Source organism: Anolis carolinensis, chromosome 3 (genome assembly GCF_035594765.1).
Source record: "Anolis carolinensis isolate JA03-04 chromosome 3, rAnoCar3.1.pri, whole genome shotgun sequence".
In the NCBI taxonomy this organism is placed as follows: Eukaryota; Metazoa; Chordata; class Lepidosauria; order Squamata; family Dactyloidae; genus Anolis; species Anolis carolinensis.
The window spans coordinates 132386292-132393790 of NC_085843.1; the positions used below are offsets into that span (position 1 = coordinate 132386292).

The 7499-nt window shown below is 40.2% G+C and overlaps 1 long non-coding RNA gene across 1 annotated transcript; it reads left to right on the forward strand.

Annotated features, from left to right (window-relative positions):
• The first annotated feature begins 783 nt into the window (after nucleotides 1–783).
• Nucleotides 784–6784, forward strand: LOC134297590 (uncharacterized). The gene is made up of 3 exons (XR_010004385.1): nucleotides 784–1350; nucleotides 1983–2140; nucleotides 4928–6784. It is a non-coding gene; the product is annotated as an uncharacterized LOC134297590 (long non-coding RNA).
• Nucleotides 6785–7499: the final 715 nt, after the last annotated feature.

Genomic DNA, 7499 nt, shown 5'->3' on the forward strand with positions numbered 1-7499 from the left:
GTGTGTCTCTGTTGGTTCTGCTGGACCTCTCAGTGGCTATCAATACCATTGACCACAATATCCTTCTGGGACGTCTTGCAGGAATGGGTCTTGGAGGCACTGTTTTACAGTGGCTCCAGTCCTTCCTGGAAGACCGCTCCCAGAAGATGTTGTTGGGAGACACCTACTAGGCTCCACAGCTGTTGTCCTATGGGGTCCTGCTGGGTTCAATATTGTCTCCCATGTTGTTTAATATCTACATGATGCTGTTGGGAGAGATCATCTGGAGTTTTGGAGTCTGGTATCATCTGTACACAGATGATGTCCAGCTTTATCACTCCTTCCCACCTGCTACTAAGAAGGCTGTTCAGGTTCTGAACCACTGCTTGGCAGCTGTGATGGTCTAGATGAGAGCGAACAAATGGAAATTGAATCCAGACAAGACAGAAGTCCTCATAGTCAGTTGCAAGGCTGAACAGGGCATAGGGCTACAGCCTGTATTAGATGGGGTAACACTCCCCTGAAGACGCAGGTTCACAGCTTGGGAGTGATCCTGGACAAATCGTTGAGCCTGGAACCCCAGTTTTAGCAGTGGCCAGGGGAGCTTTTGCACAATTAAAACTTGTGCATCAGCTGTGCCTGTAATTTGGGAAGCCTGATTTGGCCACTGTGGTCCACACTCTGGTTACATCCTGTATAGATTACTGCAACACGCTCTATGTGGGGTTGCCTTTGAAGACTGTTTGGAGCTTCAGTTGGTCCAATGGGCAACAGTCAGGTTGCTCACCAGTGTGACATACAGGGAGCATACAACTCCCCTGTTGCATCAGCTCCACTGGCTGCCAGTCTGCTACCAAGCACAATCCAAAGTGTTGGCTTTAGCCTATAAAGCCCTAAACGGTTCTGGCCCAGTCTACCTGTCTGAATGTATTCCCCCCCCCCCTCCGAACCATCTCAGATTGTCTGGGAAGAACCTGCTTTCAATCCCATCTCTTTCACAACCGTGACTGGTGGGGATGAGAGACAGGGCCTTCTCAGTGGTGGCCCCCCAGCTGTGGAACTCCCTCCCTAGCAATATTAGATCAGCCCCCTCCCTCCTAGCCTTCAGAAGAAGAGTGAAGACCTGACTTTGGAAACAATAGTGCAGTGCAATAATTTTAACCGGAAATTGTGCAATTGTTACAGAAAGGGTTAGACCTTGTTTTTGGATGATGTGTCTTATCATTGGAATGTATTTTCACTATGCTTTTATGTATGTTTTCAATTTTAACCTAATTTTTATCTTATGCTTTGTTTTTATGTTTGAGGTAGTGCCATTTGTAAGCCACCTTGAGTCCCCCTTGGAGTAGAGAAAGGCAGGATATAAATAAGGTAAATAAATAAATTATGTTGTCCCATGTTCTTCCTGTCTTCTCTTCTATATCTTTACATTAAAGTTCATCCTAATTATTCTTATCAGTTTATTTATTTAATGTCTTTTATCTAATTTTAACGACTGCCATATAAATCTAAAATTTAATTACATTTGTTATTAAATATTGTATATGTGAGAGTTTACTATGTTACATTGCCAACTTGATACAGAAACAACTAATGGTATTTTTCGCTGACACAGAGAGAGCAGATACCTTAATATATATACTGTAGGTTAAATGGATTGGCCACAACCTTAATATAACAACTACCAATCAGCTGTACTCACATAATTTTTCTCTTTAGAAGACAATGTGTAGGAAAAGCAAAATAGAGAGGATACTATGCCCCATGATTTCCAGATCAACATATACTCAAGCAAGCCATTAGGTAATAGATTTCTGGTAATCTGACAGGGTTTGCTCTATCAGCTAATCCATGGGACAAGTAAAAAAAAATAGTCCACTGGAAATGAGACAACCAACATCTGTTCAAATAGCAGGTTTTCCTTCTTCTCCAACAGTTTAGTAACTCCGGGCATACTCCTTCCAAGTTGACTCATTAAAATCTTTTTTGCTTTATTCTCCCAGACTTGATACTAGGGGAAGTCTGGCCCAGGTTGAAGGCAGCCAACTACAAGATTCAAAGACTTCAAAGAGATCCATCATGAGAATCATACTGGATCTTATTCTGAAATCCTGTGATGGCATAAACCATTGTTGTAACCTGCCTTGAGCCTCAGGGAGAGGTGGGTATGAAATAAAATTATCATTAGTATGGGATTCAGATTCACATTAAGCATTTGCTTAGCATTGCCTGACTTTGAGAGTGCCAGCCCGGAGATTCAGCACAATATGCTGCACTCTGCAAAGGCATTACATGTAAGTTTTTTGAAAAGAGTTTTTTGCACTTTACCCACAAGTTTCAAAAACTGTTTATCTGTCTGAAAAATGCACAGTATTCAAAGACCAATTATTATTAAAACTGGAAAAGAAAAACATCCACTCATTACATCAGCCGCTGGTGTACTCTTTGTCCTGTTAGAAATTAGCCTAATCTTGCCCTCTGGTATCTTTTACTAAGATGTCCTTCTTTCTTCCTTCAACTACAATGGGCTGAATCCTGTCAAGTAGCTTCTGTTCTTCAGATCTGTATGTCTTGATCAAAGGCAACAGTTTGTTACATGTTCCACAAAATTACATGAAAGATTTATGACATTCTTTTGGATTTGAATGATGGGCTTTAATCTTGCTTACCTGTCGCTGCTGGCACTGGGCTGTTTGTGTGTGTGTGTGTGTGTATTTTGACAATTCTCACAGAAATAAAAAGGACATGCTTGAGTTGAGCTTTCTGTAAGAATGTACATAAATGTGCATATTAGGAAGTAAACAAGTCATGATGGAGCATTGAACGGGGACTTTAATGTGCAGTGACACCATCAGATAGGGCAGCATCCTTATTGAGGCCAATGACTGAAACTCACTCAGATGTGACCCTCCCTTCCATTTTCAACATGTATATTTTCCCGATGCAGTATTTTATCTTGAAAGTTAAATCTTCTATAGTATCTCAAGGCTATTGTCGCTATAAAGATAACATACATTGGGTGCTTCATAGATTGTATACATAAAGTATGTTGCTGACATACAGTTCAACTTATCTTCTCCATTTTCGAGTTACATGTTGATAACGAAGGTGCCACCGTAATGCATAATGTCATTTCTTAAACAGATGGTGTCAAATGAGGTTATAGGTAATCCTGGTAAAATGGTAATACTATTGATCAGGGACTCAATAATTCTCTAATATAATCTGTTCTGAACACTTAATGGCTGCACAGGCAGAAGGTAGTCAGAATGCCTTTGACAGATTTAGGAGGACTGCCAGTTTTGTCCTTTCCTAGAGAAAATGGATCTTGTGTAAGTTTTGTATGAGTCCCATTGGCATGTGTTAGGATGCACTCCCACTATAATGCAATTTCCCCAAAACTGTCTTTCAGCATGCTTTGAAAGCTACAAATATTTTACATGCAGTTGTGAAAGAGTGGTTAAAATATATACAAATTATCTCATTGGTACAGACTTCTCATTGAAAAAATGGTCACACAATGAAATGTTTGACCCTTGCATGAGAACAAAAGGATCAGAGTTTCTCAGTATTTCCTCCCATTTCTGTTGAGGTTATTTTTTGTACGAAGGCTGTGCCTTTTGAGAGAAAATGAAAATAGAGCAAACTCTCCCCCTCCACACACACACACATCCCCCAATATGAAACATACATTTTTGTGGAAATGTTTATTTTAAAAAATTCCCCAAATCACTGAAAATTTGAGGTAAGTCAAATAATTTCATTCAACAGAGAGAAACTTTTGAAAAGAAATTAATTCAATATGTACAAAATGTTGTCTAGTGCCAAATTTTAGTAGGGGGATTGATTTTGTTTGATTTCAGTCTTTAAAGTCATTAAAGCTGTAAATATCCGTAAAATACTTATTTCAAGAGGTCTTTCATTCTTATATTAAAAAAATCAATTAAATATAGGCCCATATTTCTGTTCCATGGGAAGTCATCTGACAAGACTTGCTCTATCAGTGCAAGTAAAAATGGCACAGGTAAAAGTGAGAGAAATGTAGTTGGTGGACTTCATTTTTGTGGATTTGATTATGTATTCATGGATTTGATTAATATATTATCTCTGTGAATCTTTAGGTCTTCTAGCATATGGTCAATGCCTACTATAGAATAGTGCTGCAGGACTGGAGATCTATAGAGAGAATACCTCTGTAGCCATGTATAGGTCCTCCAGTATGATTCTATGGTTAACTTACTCTTAATATCAGTCCTAATTCAAATGGCACTTGTGTCACTTCATGGCAGACCTAAGAATACCAGCGCTTACTATGGAAGTCATATTTGCTCACTTTAGAATAAATTCTACGTGACCTTTTAATGCCTCACAGCAAGATAGTTCTTCACTCCTCTTAGCTTTGTTTTCTGAAAGTGTTTGACATCTTTTTTAGCTTTTCAACAACCCATTCCCCATTTGTCATAGTTTCTTCAGTTTTTAGAGGATGTCCTTCTTTTTCACTTTCTCACCACTAATTTGCCTTTTGTATGTCTAAAATATGATAGTGGCTTAATTGTGATAGCTCTTCTCCAAAAAAAAAGTGTCTTCCAATATGCTCTGAACTTTGCATGCAGGTCTAATGAATTAAGGCACAAACAAAATAGAAGTGTGGCATATGGTTTACTCATTCCTACAGAAATAAACTTTTTAATGACAGGAAGGAAAGAATAACAGCTATTCTTCATTGCACATTTTGCTTGAAGGGAATGTTGACATCAACTTTGGAGGCTCTAACTAAAATGAAATATCTGAGGAATTTAGCCAAAAGCCAAAATACAAGTTGCACTGATGTTTTGTTCAAAGGGGGAATGGAAGGTGAGTTTGAGAGTATGCCTCTCAAGAGAGACAAAATACGGCTTTCAATCATCATCTCATCTTGAATATGTGTGTATTTTGTTATCTTTTTTAGGTGCTGTTCATCCAACACAGAATTCACAGAGCTAAGCAAGCAATCCCAAGGATGTCTTTTGAATTCCAAGGCTAGAGGACAAACAGTAGACAGTCTCAAACACTGGGCAAAAAAATATAAGTCGTAAGGCTTGTTTAATCCAGTTATTGGACCCTTACATTGCCAAACATATAATCAGTCTTTTATTGTACATTCTGCTAGCTTCCTCATATTTAATGCTTCCTTGACTTCTTTGGGGATTTTTGAGACAAAACATCACATACAGTATAATCCTGCACATATCTACTCAGGAATACAATGGGAGTTCCTCCCATTGGAGTTTATAACTCCATTAATTCTGGAAGCAATTTACAGTTCAGTTGATATTTATTTACCAGAATGCAAAGAAGCAGATTCTTCTGAGTACCAAAATGCATGAGAGAAGGATTTTTGAATGTAGGGTAAATCTTGTAAGCAATGACCATTCGATGCCAAACCATGCAAGATTTTAAGAGTTTCACTGCACAGACTAACAGAGGACAGGGTTATCATCCCCCCCCTGAAAATAACATTGAGAAAGGTATTATAGAATGAAATGAACTAAATGAATTTTTCTTCCATCCCTAATGAAGGAAACAAACATACAAATGTTACACATACTGCCAAAACTCAGACGCCAATTGAGAGCAAAATATAGTTTATTAAAGTAATGGTCCAAAAACAGTTCAAAGAATTAGGAAAAACTTAAAACACTTAAACTTCAGTGTTGTTAAGTAGTTAAAACAGAAGAAATGCCAAAAACATGAACTGACATATAATCCAGATAAACCAGAGATAAAATCCGGACTAAACATAAAATACTTGAACTCAGCCCAAAATCACAAAACAGGCTTGAAATGGTGAAACAAACAAAAACAAACAGCTATGAAGCCCCAAAACCTTCCCAAAATTCAGGAGTACGAAAGTAGCTTTAAACCAAAACAAACACTGGAGAACTCTCTGTTGAGAGCAGCAAAGCAAGCGGAACAGAAAGACGCTGGCGAGCCCGCAGCAAACCGCTGCTGGAGTGAAGACCAAACCAGGAGTTAAAGAAGCAGAGCAGGAAAGAGTCGTCAAGCCGGTCCGAAGTCGGGATAAGCGAGCAGCGTTAAACCGCTGCAAGAGCAAAAGCCAAGACAGGAATTGAAGGAGCAGAGCAGGAAAGCATCGTCAAGCCAGTCCGAAGTCGGGATAAGCAGGCAGCGTCAGGGTCAGGAGCAAAGCCAGCAGTCAGCAACAGAAAGCAGCCACGGAATTGAGAATGACGCCAAAACACGTTTTGGGAGCGAAGAGCAAAGCCGAGTCGAATTCCAGTCCAAGGTCCGAAGAGTTGAAGTCATCAAAAGAAGGTCCATGTCACAGAATGGCACAGAAAGCCAAAACAATGAAGGCGAACAGCAGCTAATGCAAAATAGTAATAACAATGCAGGGAAACCCACCCAATTCCAGCCCTCAGTTGCAGAATAACCCGGATCAAACTTACATCTGTTGCAAAGTCCCAAGCCAGTCTTCAGAATCACGTACAGGAAACCCAATGGCGCCCAGCAACACCTTGCCACACGCAAAGCATAGTGGCCAAACATCCCCAATTTATTTAGGTTTCCTTGGGCATCCAAACTGCTAATGCCCTAGGATCAGGTGTTCCAAATTCTTCATCCGAATCTGAGCTCCAAACAGCCAACGCCCTTGGATCAGGCGTCGCAAACTCTTCATCAGAGTCAATATCATTCTGCCCACACCCAACTCTGTCCACACCTGTGAAACCACCCTCATTCCTCCAGGCAGACCATGTGGGATCTGCTTCTGAAGATACCCAAGCCTCTGCAGCATCAACAGCAACCATGGTGTCACGACCCAGGCGGCAGAGGCACCAATAACCATACACAGAGGCCAGAATCTAACTAATATCTTTATTGAAGGAATATATAAAGTTAATAAAAACAAGTATAGAAAATAGTCCAGAATTAGACCCTTCAGGAAAGGTCAGAATTAGTCCAAAAAAGCAATGTCCAATAAGAAATATTAAGGTCCAAAGTTGTAATCCAATAACCGAAACACTCACTTTGCCAAGCAAAGTGAGGGGAGATGACAAGGTCCTTAGTCCATAAAACTTGAGCGTGGCTAGGAAATAACTTGATACTTGAAACAAGGCTTGAACGTGGAACAAGGTAACTAAGAACAAGAACAAGGTCCGTGGAATAACTTGGTAAAATCCGTGAAACAAGGCAAGGATTAGTCCTGGGAAACAAGGCAAAGTCCGTAGGTAAACAAAGGCTGGGAAGCAAGGCGAAGGCTGGATAGCAAGGCAAGGCTTGAGCTGAAGCGAGGCTTGAATCGGAGCGCGCTGTCCAGACACAACTCGCTCCGTAGGCTGACGAATTGACTCCGCGAAGTTGCTACGCGGGCAAAACACCTATAAAGAGTCCAACTTTCTCACCAAAGCGGTTCTCTGGGAATCAGAAACGAAAGCTAAACTCTGAGACCAGATGTTAAACTCCTTAAAGATTCTCACGAGAACCAATGTTAATTGGCAACATTCTTAGCTGCTATCCTC